This window comes from Panthera pardus, unplaced genomic scaffold (genome assembly GCF_024362965.1).
Source record: "Panthera pardus isolate Hobbes unplaced genomic scaffold, ASM2436296v1 HiC_scaffold_25, whole genome shotgun sequence".
NCBI lineage: Eukaryota > Metazoa > Chordata > Mammalia > Carnivora > Felidae > Panthera > Panthera pardus.
Window position 1 is genome coordinate 17,953,478 of NW_026526821.1, and position 23,712 is coordinate 17,977,189.

At 36.9% G+C, this 23,712-nt stretch overlaps 1 protein-coding gene across 17 annotated transcripts in view; it reads left to right on the forward strand.

Annotated features, from left to right (window-relative positions):
- The window catches only part of PTPRT (protein tyrosine phosphatase receptor type T), a 1,067,285-nt gene that overhangs the window by 794,458 nt on the left and 249,115 nt on the right, over positions 1 to 23,712 (forward strand). The gene's annotated exons all lie outside the window — the stretch shown is intronic.

Here is a 23,712-nt window from a genome sequence, read left to right on the forward strand (position 1 = left end):
AGAGTGTGTGTGAGCAGGGGAGGAGCAGAGAGAGAGGGAGACACAGAATCCGATGTAGGCTCCAGGCTCTGAGCTGTTAGCACAAAGCCCAACACATGGCTCGAACTCCCCAACCATGAGATCATGACCTGAGCCGAAGTCAGGCACTTAACTGACTGAGCCACAAGGTGCCCCCCAATACTATAGGATTTGAAATAAAATCCTGGTAAAAAATAAAGAGTAAATTGTTTATGATATTTAGAATACTTTTTATTTTACAAAGTAAATGTTTAATTTATACAATAGGTCAGTTAATTTTCAAGGTGTTTTTCTTTTTTTTTTTGTAAGAAAAGTTGGAATGTTATATTTTGAAAAACTTTGGTTATTAGGAAACCTGTCGAATTTTCTTCTCTCCACTTTTATAGAAAAATAATTGCCATACATGACTGTTGTAGTTTAAGGTGTACAGTGTGGTGATTTGATTTACATATACTATATTGTGAAATGATTACCACGATAGGTTCAGCTAACATTCATCTTCTCATATATATAATAAAAGGAACAAAAAATCCTCCTTGTAATGAGATCTCTTAGGATTTACTCTCTTAACAACTTTCCTATATGTCACATAGCAGTGTTAGCTGGAGTCATTATGTTGTCCATTTCATCCCTGTATGTTTGTACTTTTTGACCACCTTTCTCCAATACCTCCTCTTCTGTACCTGCCTGCCTCTGCTAACCACAAATATGGTCTCTTTTTCTAGAAGTTTGGTGTCTGTTTGTTTGCTTATTAGATTCTACATATAAGTAAGATCATATGGTATTTTTCTTTCTCTGTCTGACTTAATTGAGCCTAAATGCCTTCCAGGACCATCCATTATCCATGGATAATATACATTATCCATGTATAATAGTCCATTGTATGGACAGACCGCAGTTTCTTTATCCATTCACCCATCGATGGCCATTTAGGTTGTTTCCATGTCTTGGCCACTGTAAGTAATGCCATGAACATGGGGGTTGCAGATACTTTTTTGAGTTAGTGTTTTTGTTTTCTTTGAAAACCTATCAAAATTAACAAAGGATTATCTAGCTCCCAAGTTGAAAAGGCAGAAGGGAGAAGTTGTACCATTTTCCTCCTGGTTAAATGAGTAAAAGAAATGTTCACAACATAATGTTAATGAAAAAAGGTATCATGTAAAATTACATATAATACAGTTTTAATTCTGTATTTAAAGTGTATACAAATGATGGTTAAAAGTCTAGAAGAAAACTAAAAGACATAAAATAAAGAAGTAAAAGTAACATGTAGAACTTGATTGGAAGTGCCATGTTTGGGGGAGTGAAGACGTTCAGATTCTCCAGAGGTGGAACTTCTCTCTCCTGCCTGAGGTGTGAGGATAGACAAGTAGAGGCCCAAGTTCAAGAGTTTTATGGATTTATCTACAGACTTTGGATCAGCATCCCTGTTTTCAGCTCCACATTTCACTTCCACACCCCTATACCTTTCCGCTTCAAGATCAGTCTTGCTTGAAATCCATTGGCAAATGAACTCCCTTTGTTCATTTCTCTTTACAGTTTGGCTTTCTTTATCTTCCCACACCAGACACCCCTTCTCTGGCCATGTTTAGTCTTCCAGAATTTTGTTGAAACTTCTCAACCATGAATGGCCCTTCTCTTCTTTATTTCCTTGTAGATTTATATGCTTTTTCATCTTTTCCTATCGTTTAATGGAATTTCAGGAAAAAGGAAAGATAAATGGAGTGCATTAAATCTTCCACTTGCAGCTAGAAGTTCACTTACATTATTATCTCATCCAGTTCTCACAATAATCATTTGCTGTCTTCGGATTTTCAAATATCTTTTAAATATTTAAAGGAAGTTCACATAGCTAGTAAGTTTCAGAGCCAAAATTCAAATTTAAGGCATAGTTTAGCATCTAGGCTCTTTGTACTCCTCAGTGATAAAAGTTGTTTGTGACTTTTGAAATTCATTGCCAAATTATTTCCCCAATTTGATGATTCAATTTACAGTGTTGCTGGAGTTCTGTAATCCTACCATTTCCAACACAACTGTGCTGAGATGGATGTTATGATTGACATTTACTTTGATAATGCCTTTAAATGGGAGTATATTATCATCTTGATTTGCCTTTCTTGACTTAATGGCAAGGCAGAATTTTTTTCCCCATGTATTTTTATACTATTGACATTCCTTTTTGTAAATTGTCTTTTTAACATCTTTTTACCTATGGCAGTGGTTCTCAACTAGAGTTAATTTGTTCCACAGAGACGATGACTGAGACATTTTTGGTTGTTACAATTCGGGGGTGGGGACTGCTATTGGCACCTAGTTAGTCAGTAGAGACCAAGGATCCTACTGAATATCCCTCAGTGTACAGGACCGCCTCCACAACAAACATCATTTATTCAAAATGTCATTAGTGCCAACACTGAGAAACCCTGACCTCGGAGGATCTTGATAACCACCTTCTTTTTTTTTCCTTTCTTTTTTTTTTTTTTTTTTTTTTGAAAATTTATGAGTAGATCAAAGCTTCTCAATCTTCTTGGTCTCAACACCCCTTTACATTAAAAAAAAAAACAAAACAGGGGCGCCTGGGTGGCTCAGTCGGTTAAGCGGCCGACTTCAGCTCGGGTCATGATCTCGCGGTCCGTGAGTTCGAGCCCCGCGTCGGGCTCTGTGCTGACAGCTCAGAGCCTGGAGCCTGTTTCAGATTCTGTGTCTTCCTCTCTCTGACCCTCCCCTGTTCATGCTCTGTCTCTCTCTGTCTCAAAAATAAATAAACGTTAAAAAAAAATAATAATGAAGGGGCACCTGGGTGGTTCAGTCGGTTGGGCGACGGACTTTGCCTCAGGTCATGATCTTGCGGTTCGTGGGTTCGAGCCCCGCATTGGGCTCTGTGCTGACAGCTCAGAGCCTGGAACCTGCTTCAGATTCTGTGTCTCCTTCTTTCTCTGCCCCCCCACCCCCACTCATGCTCTGTCCCTCAAAAATAAAATAAATGTTAAAAATAATAATAATAACAAAGGTCCCAAATACCTTTTGTTCATGTGGGTTTTGTCTATCAATATTTACTATATTAGAAATTAAAGCCACATTTTAAGAACACTATAAATCATTCAAAAATAGTAATAAAATCACTACCTAATATAATAAATTAATATAATATAAATATATGTGTGTTATATATAATTTTATATAAATTGTTATGTATATATAAATTATTATGTATAAATATAATGAATGTTATATAAATATAAAGTTATATTTTCCAGAGCAATAAAATTAGGGAGAAGAAGTACAGTGTTTAACATTTTTACAAACATTTTTAATGTCTGGCTTAGTAGAAGATAATTAAATTATCCCATCTATTTCTGCACTTAATCTGTTGTCATGAATTGATTTGGTTGAAATATGTAAAGGAAATCCAGCCTCACATGGATGTGTAATTGGAAAAAGTGAGACTAGTTCAATAGCCTGTTAAGGTAATTGTGGATATTCTTTGATAATACACCAAAACTCAGAGAATGGTAGTTTCCTCAAGTTTAGTGCAATGAAACTGTATCAGTGAATTTTCATAGTCTGTTACATTAAAATATATCCCTTTACATTGCACTTTGAATGGATATTTTATCCTCATTGATATTTTCTCCTTGATTTTTGTAACATTATGCTTTGGTCCTTTGAAAAAATTTCACTGAATTATAAAAATCTTCCAAATGTTGACACATTTTATTATACAGTATCAAAATAATCACATTTGCTAATATCACCACTGATCTCATCATAAGTTTTTAAGTATTGGGAATCTGTCAAGTTCATAGTGACAGAAAACAAGTTTTCCAAATTGTTTTTTTTTTTTTGGAATATAGTGCAACAATGATTTCAGGAGTAGATTCCTTAGTGCCCCTTACCCATTTAGCCCATCCCCCCTCCCACAACCCCTCCCCAGTTTGTTCTCCATATTTATGAGTCTCTTCTGCTTTGTCCCCCTCCCTGTTTTTATATTCTTTTTGTTTCCCTTTCCTTATGTTCATCTGTTTTGTCTCTTAAAGTCCTCATATGACTGAAGTCATATGATTTTTGTCTTTCTCTGACTCACTAATTTCACTTAGCATAATACCCTCCAGTTCTATCCATGTAGTTGCAAATGACAAGATTTCATTCTTTTGATTGCTGAGTAATACTCCACTATATGTGTGTGTGTCTGTGTATATATATATATATATATACACAGACACACACACACACACACATATATATATATATATATATATATATATACACGAAATTTTCTTTATCCATTCATCCTTCGATGGACATTTGGGCTCTTTCCATACTTTGGCTGTTGTTGATAGTGCTACTATAAACATGGGGGTGCATGTATCCCTTCAAAACAGCACATCTGTATCCTTTGGATAAATGCCTAGTAGTGTAATTGCTGGGTTGTAGGGTAGTTCTATTTTTAATTTTTTGAGGAACCTCCATACTGTTTCCAGAGTGGCTGCACCAGCTTGCATTCCCACCAACAATGCAAAAGAGATCCTCTTTCTCCGCATCCTCGCCAACATCTGTTGTTGCCTGAGTTGTTAATATTAGCCATTCTGACAGGTGTAAGGTGGTATCTCATTGTGGTTTTGATTTGTATTTCCCTGATGGTGAGTGATGTGGAGTATTTTCTCATGTGCCGGTTGGCCATCTGGATGTCTTCCTTGGAGAAGTGTCTATTCATGTCTTCTGCCCATTTCTTCACTGGATTATTTGTTTTTTGGGTGTTGAGTTTGATAAGTTCTTTATAGATTTTGGATACTAACCTTTATCTGATATGTCATTTGCAAATATCTTCTCCCATTTTGTCAGTTGCCTTTTAGTTTTGCTAATTATTTCCTTCGCTGTGCAGAAGCTTTTTATTTTGGTGAGGCCCTCATTTTTGCTTTTGTTTCCCTTGCCTCTGGAGACGTGTTGAGTAAGCAGTTGCTGTGGGCAAGATCAAAGAGGTTTTTGCCTGCTTTCTCCTCGAGGATTTTGATGTCTTCCTGTATTACTTTGAAGTCTTTCATCCATTTTGAGTTTATTTTTGTGTATGGTGTAAGAAAGTGGTAAAGTTTTATTCTTCTGCATGTCGCTGTCCAGTTTTCCCAGCACCACTTGCTAAAGAGACTGTCTTTATTCCATTGGATATTCTTTCCTATTTTGTCAAAGATTAGTTGGCCATTCGTTTGTGGGTCCATTTCTGGGTTCTGTATTCTGTTCCATTGATCTGAGTGTCTGTTCTTGTGCCAGTACCATACTGTCTTGATGATTACAACTTTGTAGTATAGCTTGAAGTCTGGGATTGTTACGCCTCCTGCTTTGGTTTTCTTTTTCAAGATCGCTTTGGCTATTCAGGGTCTTTTCTGGTTCCATACAAATTTTAGGATTATTTGTTCTAGCTCTGTGAAGAATGATGGTGTTACTTTGATAGGGATTGGATTGAATATGTAGATTGCTTTGGGTAGTATCAACATTTTAACAGTATTTGTTCTTCCTATCCAGGAGCACGGAATCTTTTTCCATTTTTTTGTGTCTTCTTCAATTTCTTTCATAAGCTTTCTATAGTCTTCAGTGTATAGATTTTTCACCTCTTTGGTTAGATTTATTCCTAGGTATTCTGTGGTCTTTTGTGCAACTATAAATGGGATCAATTCCTTGATTTCTCTTTCTGTCGCTTCACTGTTGGTGTATAGGAATGCAACCAATTTCTGTGTGTTGATTTTATATCCTGCAACTTTGCTGAATTCATGAATCAATTCTAGCAGTTTTTTGGTGGAATCTTTTGGGTTTTCCATATAGAGTATCATTTCATCGGCTAAGAGTGAAAGTTTGACCTCCTCCTGGCCGATTGGATGCCTTTTATTTCTTTGTGTTGTCTGATTGCAGAGGCTAAGACTTCCAACACTGTGTTGAATAACAGTGGCGACAGTGGACATCCCTGTCTTGTTCCTGACCTTAGGGGGAAAGCTCTCAGTTTTTCCCCATTGAGGATGATATTAGCAGTGGGTCGTTCATATATGGCTTTTATGATCTCGAGGTATGCACCTTCTATCCCTACTTTCTTGAGTGTTTTTATCAAGAAAGGATGCTGTATTTTGTCAAATGCTTTCTCTGCATCTATTGAGAGGATCATATGGTTCTTGTCCTTTCTTTTATTGATGTGATGAATCACATTAATTGTTTTGCGGATATTGAACCAGCCCTGCATCCCAGGTATAAATCCTGGTTGGTCGTATGAATAATTTTTTTAATGTATTGTTGGATCTGGTTGGCTAATATCTTGTTGAGGATTTTTTCATCCATGTTCATCAGGGTAATTAGTCTATAGTTTTCCTTTCTAGTGGGGTCTTTGTCTGGTTTTGGAATCAAAGTAATGCTGGCTTCATAGAAAGAGTTTAGAAGTTTTCCTTCCATTTCTATTTTTTTGGAACAGTTTCAAGAGAATAGGTGCTAACTCTTCCTTAAATGTTTGGTAGAATTCCCCTGGAAAGCCATCTGTCCCTGGACTCTTGTTTTTTGGCAGATTTTTGATTACTAATTTGATTTCCTTACTGGTTATGGGTCTGTTCAAATTTTCTATTTCTTCCTGTTTCAGTTTTGGTAGTGTATATGTTTCTAGGAATTTGTCCATTTCTTCCAGATTGCCCATTTTGTTGGCATATAATTGCTCATAATATCCTCTTATCATTGTTTTTATTTCTGTTGTGTTGGTTGTGATCTCTCCTCTTTCATTCTTGATTTTATTTATTTGGGTCCTTTTTGATCAAACTGGCCTGTGGTTTATCAATTTTGTTAATTCTTTCATAGAACCAGCTTCTGGTTTCATTGATCTGTTCTACTCTTTTTTTGGTTTCAATAGCATTAATTTCTTCTCTAATCTGTATTATTTCCTGTCTTCTGGTGGTTTTGGGTTTTATTTGCTATTCTTTTTCCAGCTCCATAAGGTGTAAGGTTAGGTTGAGTATCTGAGATCTTTCTTCCTTCTTTAGGAAGGCCTGAATTGCTATCTACTTTCCTCCTATGACCGCCTTTGCTGCGTCCCAGAGGTTTTGGGTTGTGGTGTTATCATTTTCATTGACTTTCATATACTTTCTAATTTCCTCTTTAACTGCTTGGTTAGCCCATTCATTCTTGAGTAGGATGTTCTTCAGTCTCCAAGTATTTGTTACCTTTCCAAACTTTTTCTTATGGTTGATTTCGAGTTTCATAGCATTGTGGTCTGAAAATATGCATGGTATGATCTCGAGTTTTTTGTACTTACTTAGGGCTGATTTGTGTCCCAGTATATGGTCTATTCTGGAGAAAGTTCCATGTGCACTGGAGAAGAATGTATATTCTGCTGCTTTAGGATGAAATGTTCTGAATGTATCTGCTAAGTCCATCTGGTCCAGTGTGTCATTCAAAGCCATTGTTTCCTTGTTGATTTTTTGATAAGATGATCTGTCCATTGTTGTGAGTGGGGTCTTGAAGTCTCCTACTATTATGGTATTACTATCAATGAGTTTCTTTATGTTTGTGATTAATTGATTTATATATTTAGGTGCTTCACATTTGGTGCATAAATGTTTACAATTGTTAGGTCTTCTTGGTGGATAGACCCCTTGATTATGATATAATGCCCTTCTGAATCTCTTGATACAGTCTTTATTTTAAAGTCTAGATTGTCTGATATAAGTATGGCTACTCCAGCTTGCTTTTGTTGACCATTAGCATGATAGATAGTTCTCCATCCCCCTATTTTCAATTTGAAGGTGTCTTTAGGTCTAAGGTGGGTCTCTTGTAAACAGCATATAGATGGATCTTGTTTTCTTATCCATTCTGTTACCCTATGTCTTTTGATTGGAGCATTGAGTCCATTGACATCTAGAGTGAGTACTGAAAGATATGAATTTATTGCCATTATGATCTAGAGTTGGAGTTTCTGGTGGTGTTCCCTGGTCCTTTCTAATCTTTGTTGCTTTTGGTGTGTGTGTGTGTGTGTGTGTGTGTGTGTATTTTTTTTTTCATCTTTTCTCCCCTCAGAGAGTCCCCCTTAACATTTCTGGCAGGTCTGGTTTAGTGGTCACAAACTCCTTTAATTTTTGTCTGGGAAACTTTTTATCTCTCCTTCTATTTTGAATGACAGCCTTGCTGGATAAAGAATTCTTGGCTGCATATTTTTCTGATTCAGCACATTGAATATATCCTGCCACTCCTTTCTGGCCTGCCAAGTTTCTGTGGATAGGTCTGCTACAGACCTGATCTGTCTTCCCTTGTATGTTAGGGACATTTTTTCCCTTGCTGCTTTCATGATTCTCTCCTTGCCTGAGTATTTTGTGAATTTGACTATGATGTGCCTTGTTGATGATCTGTTTTTGTTGAATCTAATGGGGGTCCTTTGTGCTTCCTGGATTTTGATGTCTGTGTCTTTCCCCAGGTTAGGAACGTTTTCCCCTATGATTTGTTCACATAACCCTTCTACCCCTATTTCTCTCTCTTCCTCTTCTGGGACCCCTATGATTCTGATGTTATTCCTTTTTAATGAGTCACTGATTTCTCTAATTCTTAAATCGTGCTCTTTTGCCTTAATCTCCCTCTTTTTTTCTGCTTCATTATTCTCTATAAGTTTGTCCTCTGTATTGCTGATTCTCTGTTCTGCCTCATCCATCCTTGCTGCCACTGCATCCATCCGTGATTGCAGCTCAGTTATAACATTTTTAATTTCATTCTGGCTGTTTTTTACTTCTTTTATCTCTGCAGAAAGGGATTCCAATCTATTTTTGACTCCAGCTGGTATTCTTATTATCGTGATTCTGAATTCTGGTTCAGACATCTTGCCTGTATCTGTGTTGGTTAAATCCCTGGCTGTTGTTTCTTTGTGCTCTTTCTTTTGGGATGAATTCCTTCATTTTGTCATTTTTGAAGGCAGAAAAGGAAGTAATGAGGTAGAAAAATTGAAATTAAAAAAATTAAAATTAAAAAAATATTAAAATTAAAAATTAAAAACACTCACACACAAATCGAATAGATGATGCTAGATCCTAGGTGTGTTTTGGTCTGGGTGTTGAAAGTGGTTTGACAGATTAGAGAAAAAAAAGGGGGGTGGAAGGAAAAAAAAGGAAATCATTTGAGAATTAAAAAAAATGAATACACTGAGGTAGACTAAAATGAGATGATGGTAAAATAGAATTTGAAAAAATGTACACAAAAGTAAAGAATATAGTAGAAAAAATTAAAGAAAAATATTTTTAATAAAAATTAAAAATAAATATGAATTTTTTTCTTTTTCTATATTCAAGAAAAAAGAAAAGAAATGAAAAAGAAAAAGAAAAAATATTTAAAAAGAAAGAAAAAATGAAATTGTTTGAAAATTTGAAAAAGTGAGTACACTGTAGTAGACTAAAATAAAATGATGGAAGTAAAATAGAATTTGAAAAAATTTACATAAAAGCAAAAGTATAGTAAAAAATTAAAAATATTTTAATAGAAATTGAAAGTAAAAATGAAGTTTTTCTCTTTCTGCATTCAGGAAAAAGAAAAGAAACTAAAAAGAGAAAAAAATACAGAAAAAATAAAAAGGAAATTGTTTGAAAATTTGAAAAGGTGAATACACTGAGGTAGACTAAAATAAAGTGATGGAAATAAAATAGAATTTGAAAAAATTTACACAAAAGTAAAAAATACAGTAATAAAATTTAAAGAAAAATATTTTTAATAAAAATTGAAAATAAAAATGATTTTTTTCTCTTTCTGTATTCAAAAGAAGTGTAAAAGAGAAAAAGAAAAAAAAAGAAGGAAATTGAATAGATGGACCTGCTAACAGATTGAAGTAGGACTGACATTGCTTCGTTTTCCCCTAGAAGTCAGTCTATGTAGCACTTTTTAGTCCATAAACTAAGCCAGTGGTGAGACTTGTGTTCCTGAAGAGGAAGGTTGGCCCAGTTTGGAGGGGCTTAGTGCAATGGCCCCGTTCTCCACTAGATGGCGCTGCTAGCCTACTGGGGTGGATATGTTGAGGTGCTGGTAGGTGCGTATGTGCATGTGCGGGAGCAGTGAAAATGGAGCCACCCAGCTGCCCAGTCTGTTCTCCCGGATCAGCAATCGTGCACCCAACCTCTGTCTTCAGCTTCTGTCCACTCCCTGCTTTTTCACTCTCCGTGACCAGGCCCCAGGCAGTACCTGTCTCCTGAGTTTTGTCTCAGATGCAGCTGTTTTCCCCGGCCCCTTAGTTCTGAAGGACTGTGGCTTTGACCCGTTCTGCCCCTCTGCGGGAGGGTCTCACCCAGCAATGGCCAAATGTCGGCTGCACCCAGGAACGCTTGCTGGACCCTGCTGCTGCTGTGGCCCGAGACTGCGGCCAGGTGCCAGCCCGCCGCAGAAAAAGTTCACGAGACAGTGTAGCAGCAGCGTTTCGGGGATTATGGAAAATCACAAGCCACATCTGGCCCCAGGCTTTACCCTTAATGACCTTTTCCGGCACCAGCAAATGTGGCCGTTCTCTGGGGTCTGCTGGTACCAGGTGGCTTCAACAGTCTACCAAATGTCCTTGCAGCAGTGGAGCCGCTTTTCCCCATGTGGCCCGAGAGCCTCCCGGCCCCCACTCTGCTGCTGGGGATTCACTTTTCCCACCAGAGCACCGCCAGGTATGGAGCTGCGGAGTTGCAGCCTTTGCGCTCCCCTTGTTTACAGTCTTAATGGAATTTAAACTCCTTTCTCCTTTCTCCCTTTTTTAGTTTAGTCCCCACAGCTGTTTCCAATTTTCCACTTTCTCTTCAGTTGCTTTTGGGGAGGGGTGCTTTTCCCATATTCTCCCCCACCCCCAGTCTCGGTCCTCTTTCCACCCACAAAAGCAGTTGCCTATCCTCCGCGGCTTCTCGCTCCCCAAGTTCACTTCTGTCTGCCGCTTACTTGCTGAATTCTGTGGTTCAGGTTGTGCAGATTGTTGTGTTAATCCTCCAATCAGTTTTCTAGGTGTGTAGGATGGTTTAATGTTGGTCTGGCTGTATTTCATGGATGCAAAACACACAAAAAACTTCCATGCTCTTCCGCCATCTTGGCTCCTCCCAAGTTTTCCAAATTCTAACTTTCACATGAAAACTCAGTTATGAACAAATACTGTCAGTTTTCCTTAAGTGACAGATAAATTTCATTTATTTTGGAGAAAATGTATGCCAAATATCCAAATGTGAATAACCATAATTTGTTAGTCACTCTTTTAAGAAAACAATGGTGCTTCATTTAAAATATGCCTATGTTAGCATGCAACTCGATCACAGAAATACTTTTCCTTAAGAAACTGTAGAACTTCAATAAGCAGTAGAAGGGCGCCCCGGTGGCTCAGTCAGTTAAGCATCTGACTTCGGCTCAGGTCATGATCTTGCGGGTTGTGAGTTTGATCCCCACATGGGGCTTTGTGCTGACAGCTCAGAGCCTGGAGCCTGCTTGAGATTGTGTGTCTCCCTCTCTCCTGCCCCTCCCCCACTCACACTCTGTTTCTCTGTCTCTGTCTGTCTCCCTCAAAAATAAAGAAAAACATAAAGATTTAAAAAAGAACTTCAGTAAGCAGGAGAAATGATTGATAAAAAGCTTCCTCTTGGGTCACATGAATGTTAAAAAGACATGTATTCGTGGGTTGGAATTAACACTTTTTACTGCTTCATCAAGGACATTCTTTTATTTCATTTTTCTTAATGTTTATTTATTTTTGAGAGAGAGAGACAGCATGAGTAGGGAGGGGCAGAGAGAGAAGGAGACACAGAATCTGAAGCAGGCTCCAGGCTCTGAGCTGTCAGCACAGAGCCCGACGCGGGGCTCGAACTCACGAGCCGTGAGATCATGACCTGAGCCGAAGTTGGATGTTTAACCGACTGAGCCATCCTGGTGCCCTTCATCAAGGACATTCTTAAGTAAAACTGGCATTTTTGTTTTTTTATAGTGAGTGGAGAATTCAGTGACAAGAACAGTTGGATACCATTGCATTTGTACTCAGTGCAAGTATCAACACACTGAGAAAAGGCAAATAGAGTCTTAGTATACTATTAAAATCATTTTGATGTTGCAGAATCACAGAAAGGATCTTGGTTGAGAGCTGCTAGATTAAGTGATTATACTATACCCATGGATCTCTTTGATTTACATCACAAAATCAGGGCAAGATTTCTGCAGGAGGGTCTCTGAAATTTGGTATATATGAGAATACTTTAGCAGGCTTGTTCAAAGTTCATATTTCCAAGCCCCACATCCGGAGATTGTAGTGGGGTCTGGAATTCACAGGCAATTCTATTGTTGGATGGAGAGCTGGCACCTACAGTTCTCTACACTTGGGTGATTTCCAGCTTACTGCACTCCTGCAAATAAGTTCATTGTGGGGTTACATTTCCCCATGGGAAAAGTGTTTTCATTAGTGTAATAATTCTTCCATAGCTTTTATTTTCTCTATCTGGCATTAATATGCCCATTATTATGATTAATTTAGTGGTTAATTAATAATCATTCCATCTACCTTTTTAGAGTGTGGAAGGGCTTTTTTGAGGATAATTGATTTCAGATAGTCTTATAAAAAAAGTGCACAGAGTATTTTCACGTGTCACTTTCCTTAAGCAAATGTCTTTGTTGGAGGTAGAGACATCCAAGGCACCCTATTGATTACTCTTAAAAACAGCCACTGTAGCATCTTCTTCTACAGAAGCATCACTATGGGTTTGAATCATGAAGTTTGGAGCCTGAATCCCTATTTAATCTAGCCTTGTTCAACTTTATTTATTTATTTTGTTCCTCTTACAACATAAAGGGACTCTAGAAAGAACAATGACATTTCAGCTGAGAACTTGGCAGGAGGGTAAAGGGGTTGCTTCCTAGGACATCTGAAGAAGACGACAATGCTAGGAAGCCTGGGGGGAGGTAAACAGGCTGGCTTTCCACTGGGGGACATAAAATGCTTCCAAATGTTTGTTAAAGAAACAAAACAAAACAGGAAGATTTCTCGTTCCCTAGAGTGTTCTATTTCTCTTTCTTGCTTTTCAGAGTTTAAAGTGTAGATGAATTACCTGCAATCTTTCAAAAACAGTTTCTGACTCAGTAGCTAGAGGATGGGGCCCAAGATTCTGTATTTTCAGAACCTTCCTAGATGATAAGGATACTGCTGGTTCAATGCCCTATGGCAAAGCCCTATGGCATACTGCTTCTCCTTGTCGATTGGCACTGTTTGCTGTAAGCACTCTTTATTACTTATGTTGACATAAACTGTTTTAAAGTTATTTTTTAAATAAGCTATTGTCGTTAGCTAACAGAGCTGTAGGTCAGTGGCCATTGTAAATGGAGTAAACTTTCCTTCATCCATTACTGGATCCTTGATTGACTGAAATGAGACTTTTCAACATGAGCTGGGAAGATAACACTTCCGAGGTACCTTAGGGGTGGGGTATATTGACTAAATATTCAAGAGTCAACATTACTCATCAAGCTAGAGGTGTATTGGGTGTGGATTATACCATGTCACCCAAGTACAGAAATCCATCCATCAGTTAAAAATATGAAACTACAGGGGTGCCTGATGACTCAGCCATTTGAGCATCTGACTTCATTCTAGGTCATGATCTTGCAGTTCATGGGTTCGAGTCCCACATTGGGCTCTGTGCTGACAGCCTGGAGCCTGCTTCAGATTCTGTGTCTCCCTCTCTCTCTGTCCTTCCCCACCTCTCTCTCTCTCTCTCTCTCTCTCTCTCTCTCTCTCTCTCTCTCTCTCTCAAAAATAAAGATTATAAAACAATAATAAAAAAATAAAAATGATACTATAGCCAGTTGTAACATGTTACATTAAATAATCATTTTTAGAGTATTTTCACGTTCCTAATTTTGATTTTCATCACAACACTGAGGTCGTTTATATACCCTTATTTTGAATAAAGTTTAATTTAGATCACAAAAATTATATTTGCTTATATAGAAATTACAGAAAAATGAAAAGGAGAAAGCAGTCTCTTATCCATCATAAAATAATAACATTTTGGGTGGGCTTTTTTTTCATTTTTCTTTATCAAATTAAAAACTTAGTTTGTTCATAATTGCGATACTCCCTTACAATGTTGGACCCCCTTTTTTGCCACATACCATAACAGCAGTTACCATTTTAATGATATTTACTGGGTACTTATTCTTTTATCTTTCCTAGTAGTTAGCAGATTTCCTCCACAGTATTGACAGAATATTCCCTGTGGTACTGCTGACTTGTGATCTTGCCTGTGTGTGTGCACGCTTTGTGTGTGTGTGTGTGTGTGTGTGTGTGTGTGTGTGTGTGTGTGTGTGTGTGTTGCGGGCCCGTGCACATCCCACTATGATGTTCTTGGTTTGCCTTCACTGTTCTGTTAGAACTGCCTCTTTTGAGCACTGTGCATATACCACCCATTTTAATTATAGCTTCCCCAACTATTTTAGTATCTAGTCTTCCTAATGATTCTTGTTGTTCCAACTGTCCTTCGCTGTTTTCACCCACTTACATTTCCCAATACATTTTAAAATCTTTTTATCATGTTGCCTAAATAGTCCCCAGTGGAATTGACCTAAATTGTATTAAGACTCTTACTTAATCTGAAATGGTTACATTATCATGAGACTTTGTACCCTGAAAGAGGGCAAACCTATCCATTTGAGGCTTTACTCTTGCTCAGGAAAATTAAGTAGATTCCTTCATGTAGATGACATCCACAGCTATTTTGTTAAAATTGTTTCTTGCTAATATTGTTTGTGGTATTTTTTTTGAGAGAGAGAGAGAGAGGGCGAACATGGGTGAGGCAGAGAGAGAGGGAGACGCAGAAAGTGAAGCAGGCTCCAGGCTCCGAGCTGTCAGCACAGAGCCCGACATGGGGCTCAAACCCACAAACCGTGAGATCATGTCCTGAGCCAAAGTTGGTGGCTTAACCAACCGAGCCACCCAGCTGCCCCTGTTTGTGGTATTTTATGCTGTCTTTCTCCCATTACGTTTGCTAACTGGTTTCACTGGTATTTAGGGAAACCGTGTGTGACTGTGTGTGTGTGTTTTATCCATTCCATTTGCTGAAACCTCTTGTGAGTTTCTTTAATTAAATTTTATTATCTCGGTTTACCAGTCTAATAATCACATCACCTATGAATAATGACAATTTTAAGTCCCCCTTTCCAGTTATGATAGCTTTTCTTTTGGTTTTATACTTTGTTGCATTCGGTAGAGCTTTCTGGGGAATGTTGCCAAAGAGTGATGGTTGACCTTTTTTCGTTACCCCCAACCTCAAAGACTAGTCTTACAGGAAATTACCTCTATGTGTGATGTTAGTGGAAGGTTTAAAATAGATATTTTTAAAACATGATAAGAAAAATTACCTGTATTTTGCCACTTATCTTGGTGACTCTTTTTAAATGAGAAATGGATGTTAAATTTTATCTTGTCTTTTTGGTGTCTATTCATATGATCATATTGGTTTTATTTATGTGTTATTTCCCTAGACTTTTCTATTACTAAATCTATCTTGTGTACCTGAGCTAAATGACCTGTTTATAGGGAACCAGTTTAATAGTGTTCTAGAGGAATAATTTGCAACAATTTGAGATGCTTTCCCTCTGTTTCTGTCTTATGTAATTGTTTAGATAGCATGGGAATTATCAGTTGTTGAAAGATTGAAAAAAAAATCATTGGAAAAGCCATCTGGCTCCAGTGTTGTTTATTCTAATTTTCTTTTTATGGAATGCTTAATTAATTTATTGTCATTCTTTTTTGTTTAATAACAAAGGCTTTTCAGATTCTGAAAACAGGTTTGGTCCTATCCCATAGGCATTAGACATCATTGTTCTCAGCATAATAGTTTCTAAGGAGTGTGAAATTGTGGTTTTGATTTCCTATTTGATATTAGAGTTATTTAGGAAAGTTCTTATTTTCCCCAGCTGGAAGTTTTTATTTGCTTAGAATTTTGGTTTAGTAATTTCTAGTTCTATCTCATTATACAGAGAGAATATGGTATATACCTCTGTATACAGAGGTGTTATTGGTTTTTGTGTGTACCCTTATCATTTTTATCCTGCATATCAAATATGATCTCAAATATTAAAATATTGTTTCCTTGGGGCACCTGGGTGGCTTAGTCGTTTGGGCATCCAACTCTTGATTTCAGCTCAAGTCATGATCCCAGGATTGTGGGATCAAATCCCTCATTGGGCTCCATGCTGGACGTGCAGCCTGCTTGGGATTTTCTCTTTCTCTCTCTCTCTCTCTCTCATTCTCTCAAATTAAAAAAAAAAATTAAATATTGTTTCCATCTCTGTCATAATTTCTGGGACTAGTTTTTCTGATTTTTTGTTTTATTTTTTATTCTTATAATCCGACATTTCACATTTACAATAGCTACATCTTGTTTCTTTTAACTTTTGTGAGTTCTATTGTTAATTCTTAAAAAGATTTTTTCCACTCAATATCTGTTTTTTTTTTGTCAATTTCAAACTTACAGGATGTTGCAAGGATAGAACAGTAAACATCCATATATTCTTCCCCACCCCCCTAACCCACCAGTTGTAAACATTTTGTCGTATTTTTTTTACCTTTCAAATGGCTGGTGGGTATTTCCTAAGAAAAAGGTCAATCTTCTCTACAGCCACAATACAATTAGCACATTCAGGAAATTTAGAATTGATATAATAGTAGCATCTGATATGTAGCTCATATTCCAGTTTCCCCAGTTGTATCAATTAATTAATGATCCTTTAAGGCTTCTTAAAATCCAGTCATGAACCCGTTACATTGCATTTGATTGCCAGGGCATCCTGAAAATTTTTAATAAATAAATTCTCTTTTGAGCCAGTGGAGCGTACTGTGGTTTGTCATATAGGGTGAGGCCTTAAATTTGGTGGTTTTTTCCTCATAATTATGTAATTTTCCCCAGCACTATTTATTGATAAAATTTTCTCTTTCCCATTGATTTGTGTGGCTTCTGTTTCTGTATGTAAAATTCACACCACACATACACACACACACACACACACACACACAAATTTATCCCATTTTCTTTTAATCATACTCCAGTACCCATGATTTAATTGTTTTAACTTCATTATATGCTTTAATATCCAGTAGTGGTTTTGCACATTTATTTATTTATTTATTTATTCATTCATTCATTCATTCATTCATTCATTTAAAAAAAGTTCTTAACTATAATTCTTATTTTAAACAAACAAACCAAAAAAATAAAAAAAACCTCCCATTGAAATTATTAGAATTTTCAAATTAGGGTCATGCACGTCTTCATGGCTCCCAGGGATCACCTAACTAGCCTCATGTTTTATAGAGTTTGCTTTTTCCCAAAGGAAAAGCCTCAGTTGGGCCAGAACTGACATCTTTACAGTGTGTGATGCTTTCATCCAGGACTTGAGCATTTCTGTCCCTTTATTTGTCTTCAGTTCTGCACAATTATTTAACACCGGCTCTGCTCAGCCCTGTGCTAGGGGCTGGAGATACTCTTTTATTTCACTCAATAGAGAGCTTTATTTTTCCTTGCCATGTCAGTCCTGTACATTTCTTATTTGTTGTGTGATCCTTAGTTGTTTTTAAAGGACTCTATTCTAAAAGGACTTTTTATTGCATCTTGTAGCTTGGTTTTCATGCTGTACAGTTTATTTATCTCTATCTTCTATCAAACCACTTTACTGAATTCTTTCATTAATTTTAGGAGCCTTTCAGTTGATTCTCTTCGATATATTAGGTCACCATCATATTATCTACAAATGATGATAAATTGCTTTCCTCTCTAAAATGTTTATCTCGTCTGTTTTGTGTCTTACTGCATTGGCCAGGCTTATCCCATTTTAGATGCAAGTTCTAGAGGCAAAGTGACTTACTCAGCACGTCAGACAGAGCGGGGGAGTGGTAAAGCCAGCACTGAAACCCCTACCTTGCGTTTTAGTTCAGTGCTGCTTTAGAAAAGGTTACCAAATCAAGGTCATCTATCCAAATACCAGCTAACTGGCCTCGTATCTATCCAGTTGCTTTTTCCTGGAAAGAAGGTTGACATTTTCACTGCTTATCGTCCTCCCTTAAAATGACTTCACCTTTCAGGTGCATGGGTGTGCATGCACAAGCATGCATGCACAGATACACACGGGGTGCATGATGATGATAAATGACATGAAGAAAATATTTTAGGCAGAAGAATGTAACAGGGTTTGTTAGGATTGGGGTTGTATTTTATTTTTTATTTATTTTTTAATGTTTATTTATTTTTGAGAGACTGAGAGAGACAGAGCATGAGTGGGGGAGGGGCAGCGAGAGAGGGAGACACAGAATCCGAAGCAGGCTCCAGGCTCTGAGCTGTCAGCACAGAGCCTGACGTGGGGCTCGAACTCAGACTGCGAGATCATGACCTGAGTCGAAGTCAGATGCTCAACTGACTGAGCCACCCAGGTGCCCCTGAGCGGTTGTATTTTAAATAAAGTGGTCAGGTAAGACTTCACTGGCAGAGATGAAGAAGCAAGCCTTCCAAGGGTTGCATATATCTGAGGGAAAAGCATTCCAGGCATAGAAGGTGTCAAATGCAAAGGCCTTGAGATAGGAGCATGCTTAGGGTTTTTAAGGAGCAGCCAAAAGGCCACGTAACTAGAGAAGCATTAGAAGAGATGACATCCGAGAGTTTGTATGAGAGGGCCTTGTAGACGTTGCAAAGTTGTTGCCTTTTACTCTAAGTAGGAAGGCTTTTAGTGCAGGAGTGTCATAACCTGAGTCATGTTTTTAAAGGGTCACTCTGGCCACCGTTGTGTGAATAGATTGTAGGGAGCAAGAGTGAAACGTGGGAGATCAGCTGAGAGGCTATTGTACTAATCCAGTCAAAACATCGTGGGGGTTTGGCCAAGGTGGTAGCTGTAGAGGTCCTAGAAGTGGTCAGATTCTGGATATTTATTAAAATTAGAACCATGGTAGTTCTTATGTATGGTATTATGAACAAGAGAGGACCCATGACTAAGAGAAAGGATGTAAGGGCCATCGCCAGATCTTCTGCATTTTGATTTAAAATCTATCTCAACGGAAGTAAGTGCATGCTCTGTGAAAGCTAGTTATGCTTCTTTGAAATGTTGGAGAAGAGGGTATGTTGGAGAAGAGGGTATGGCCCTAGCCATCATCTGATGGTTGTCTGGTTTTTCCTTATAAGCTTTCTTTTGCTTTCATCTGATAAGTAAAACTTAATTGGAACCCTTCAGTTGAATTGTTATGGCCCCTTTACACAACATATTTATATCTCTAAATTTCTACTCAGCATCCACTTTCGCTAAATTTACAAAATGCAGTTCAATCACAGAAGGGTCCAAATGGAAAACAAGGCAAATTTTTGTTGTCTAATTGATAACACTGTAATAATGATGCATGCAGCAATTGTGTTGGCTCCAGCCAACTTGTATAGAGCACTCTACTCTATGGAAAGCACTCTCTAGACACATTATTCCATTTGGTCCCCACACTATCCTGCATGTGCCTCTCTCCTCAGAATCCTTCCCTGTTGGAGCTCCTCGTTGTGCCCTTACCTCCCTGAATTATGCTGAACAGTTAATATCTGTCTCTGCATCTCGGGTCCCCATCAACCAGGGAGCATGTTATTTTCAAATTTGCACCTGCTGCACTGTAGTCACTTGATTAATATCAGATGAATAAATAAATAAGTACATGGAAGACAGAGGGGGCAGTAGGTCACACAGCTAGTCAGAAGCCACGCGAAGATAACACGTGCACATGCCAGACTGTGAATGTCTACCTCATCCCATTTTCTTGCCTTCTCTAAGGGCTATTGTGCAAGGCAAACAGTGAGGGGAAGAAGGAAACCAGGAATTCCCAGAGCCTTGGATTAAAGGTTGGCTAACTAAGACATACCATTGTAAATTTCAGCTCCTTAGTTCTGAGTGACCTTTAATGTGGGGAATGTAATTGCAAAGCTAGATTCTATCGGGGATTATAAAGCTCGCATTTGTTTCTTAGCCCGACTTGTACAATAATGCCAAAGGTTTATCATAGCATTTTTGTATTAAAATGTGTGCATAGTTGAATGCTAAAGCACAGACTTTTGAGAGGAGGAAGAACATCCAAGATTATTCAGTCCATTTCCCTCGTTTCTTTAACAGCTTTATTGAGGTATAATTTACATACCATAAAATCCACCCATTTTAAGTGTACAATTCAATGATTTTCAGTAAATTTATAGGGTTGTGCAACCATCACCACAATCCCATTTTAGAACATTTCACCACACCATAAAATACCCTGTGCCCAAGTGAAGTTGATTCTTGTTCCCACCTCCAATCCCAGGCAATCACTAATCTGATTTCTATCTCTATAAATTTGCCTTTTCTTGACATTTCAGATGAATGGAATCATACAATGAATAGTCTTTTCCATCTGGCTTCTCTCATTTAATACAGTGTTTTTGAGCTTAATGCCTATTGTAGAACATATCAGTCATTTGTTTCTTTTATTGCTGAATTATATTTTATTATATGGATATACCACATACTGTTTATTTGTTCACCAGTTGATAGACATTTAGATTGTTTTAATATTTTGCCAATTATGAATAATACTGCTATTAGCATTTGTATACAAGTTTTTGTATACACATGTTTTCATTTTTTTGGCTAGGTGAATAGTAGTTTTACATTTACCTTTTTTTAAATTTTATTTATTTTGAGAGCAAGAACACACATAGGTGCGCACGAGTGTAGGAGGGGGTGAGAGAGAGAATCCCAAGCAGGCCTCATGCTGTCAGCATGGAGCCACTTTAAGGCTCAATTTCATGATCCATGAAATCTTGACCTTAGCCAAAATCGAGTTGAACACTCAACTGACTGAGCCACCCAGGCACCCCTATATTTACCTTTTTAAGGAACTTCCAAACTGTTTTCCAAAGTAGCTGCCCCATTTTTTTTTTAACCTTTCCAACAGCAGTGTATGCCAGTTCCAGTTTTCTCATGCCTGTGGCAACACTTGCTGTTGTCTGTTTAGTGATAGGCATTCTTGTGGGTGGGTGGGTTGGTGGGTGGGTAGTTTCTCATTCTGGTTTTAATTCACATTTGCCTAATGACTAATGAGCTTGACCATCTTTTCATGAGCTTATTAGGCACTTATATTTCATCTTTAGTGAAATGTCTAGTCAAATATTTTGCCAATTTTTAATTGAGTTGTTTGTCCTCTTGTTATTAAGTTGTAATGGGTCCTTATGTATGTTGCAGAGAAGTCTTACCATACATATGATTTTTCAAATATTTTGTCTCAACGTGTAGCTTGTCTTGTCATTTGCTTAATAGTGTCTTCTGAAGTCCAATATAAATATATATAATATATATACTATATATTACATAGTATATATTCAACATATATAAATTTAATGTATATGAGCTGGATGTCATTATATGTATTATATATTACACGTGTGTGTGTGTGTGTGTGTAATTTTTCCCCCATTAATGGATATTTTTGATGTTGTATTTTACACTCTTTTCCTAATCCAACATCATGAAGATCTTCTCCTGTGTTTTTTCCTAGAAGTTCTATACTTTTAGCTCTAACAGGACTATGATCTATTTTCTGTTAGTTCTTGTGTATAGTATGAATTTAAATTTATATTTTTGCATGTGACTATTCAGGTGGCCTAGCATCACTTGCTGAAAAGATTATTCTTTGACCATCACATTTTCTTGGATTCTCAAGAATCAATTGATCACAAATGTGGGGGGTTATTTCTGTACCCTCATTTCTCCTCCCTCGATCTGTAAGTCTATCCTATGCCAGCACCACACTGTGTTGATTTTCATATTGTGTAATCAGGAACTTTAAATCCTCCTTTATTCTTATTTTGTAAAATTGTTCTATTATGGATATTTGCATTTCCATATATATTTTAGTATCCGCTTATTAATTTTTGTAGAAAGTCTCCTGGGATTCTGATAGAGATTGCATAGAATTGCCATATTAACAGTATTGACTGTTCCAATACATGCACGTGACTATGTCTCTGCATTTATTTAGGTCTTCAATTTTTTCATTGATGTTTTGTACTATTTAATGTACAAGTATTTCACTTCTTTTGTTCAGACTTATTTATAACTAAGTATTATTTTTGTTACTATTGTGAATGGAATTTTATTCTCTTAATTTCACTTTTAGATTGTCTTTTACTAATGATAAATATACAGTTGATTTTTATGTATTAGTTTTGTGTCCTGTGATCTTGTTGAAATTGTTTATTATAGTTGGGTATCTGTGTGTGTCTGTGTCAGTTTCTGTATCTATGTGTATTTCTTATGATTTTCTTTGTGTAGGATCATGTCATCTGCAAATGAAAGGTTTCACTCCTTTCCCTCCAATGCCTTTAATTAATTAACTAGGCTCACTGGCTAGAATCTCTAGCACAATGTTTTATTTCACTGCCTAGACTCTATAGTACAGTGATGAGTAGACATCTTTGTCTTGTTCCTGCTTTTAGAGGGAAAGCATTATCTTTTACTCTTGAGTGTTAACTTTAACATGTTTCATAGATGACCTTATCAAATTTAGAAAGCTTCTCTCTATTTCTAGCTTATCAGTACTTTTTATCATAAATATGCATTTGACTTTGTCACTTTTTTTTCTGAATCTGTTGGAATTATCATGTGATTTCTTCCATTTATTCTCAATAGATGCTAGATTGCATTAATTGATTTTTAGATAGTAAATCAACCTTGCATTCCTGGGATAAATCAGTTATGATGTATCATCTTTTTTATATGTTGGTAGATTTAGTTGGCTATTATTTGGTTAAATATTTTGGGGCCTATATTCATGAATGCTTAGGCTCTAGTTTTATTTTATTATAATGTATTTCTCTGGTTTTGATATCAGGGTTTCATAGAATGAGTCAGGGTGCATTACCTCCTCTGCTATTTTCTGGGCAAGTTTATGAAAAATCAGAATTATTTATTCCTTAAATATTTGGTAGACTTCACCAGTGAAGCCGTATGGGCTGGGCTTTTTTGAGGGAAGAATTTTAATTACTAATTCAATTACTTCTTATGAGTACATTGAAATCTTCTTTTTTTTCATGACTCAGTTTTGATAAATTATGTATTTGTAGGAATTTGCCCATTTCATCTAAACTGTCTAAGTTTTTTTGGCATAAAGTTTTTTTTTAATTTTTAAATTTATAATTTTTAATTTATAATTTTTAAATTTTCTGTAGAGTCTGTAGTGGTGTTTCCTTTTTCATTCTTGATTTTGGTAATTTATGTTATCTCTTTGCCTTTTGGCCAGTGGAGATATAGTTGCCAACTGTGTTGATCTTTTCAAAAAATCAACTTTTGTTTCATTGATTTTTCACTCTTACTTTTATGTTGTCTGTCACATTGATTTCTACTTTAATCTTTATTCTTCTTTCTGTTTGGAGTTTAATTTGCTTTCATTATTCTACTGCCTTAAAATGGAAACGTAGATTATTAATATGAGACTTTTTTTTCTTTTCTATTATAGATGTTGCATATACATGTTCGCAATTGTGAGTTTTCTCCACCCACTCCTGAAATCATTAGTGTGGACAGTATTGTTCAGTTTATTGATTGCTCTTTGGAGAGAGCTCTTTGTGCTGAGCTCCTCACAACACGACTTCAAGAAGGCCCACACCACAATTTTAAATGTGAGGAAGTTGAGGCATATAGAGGTTATTTTAGGTT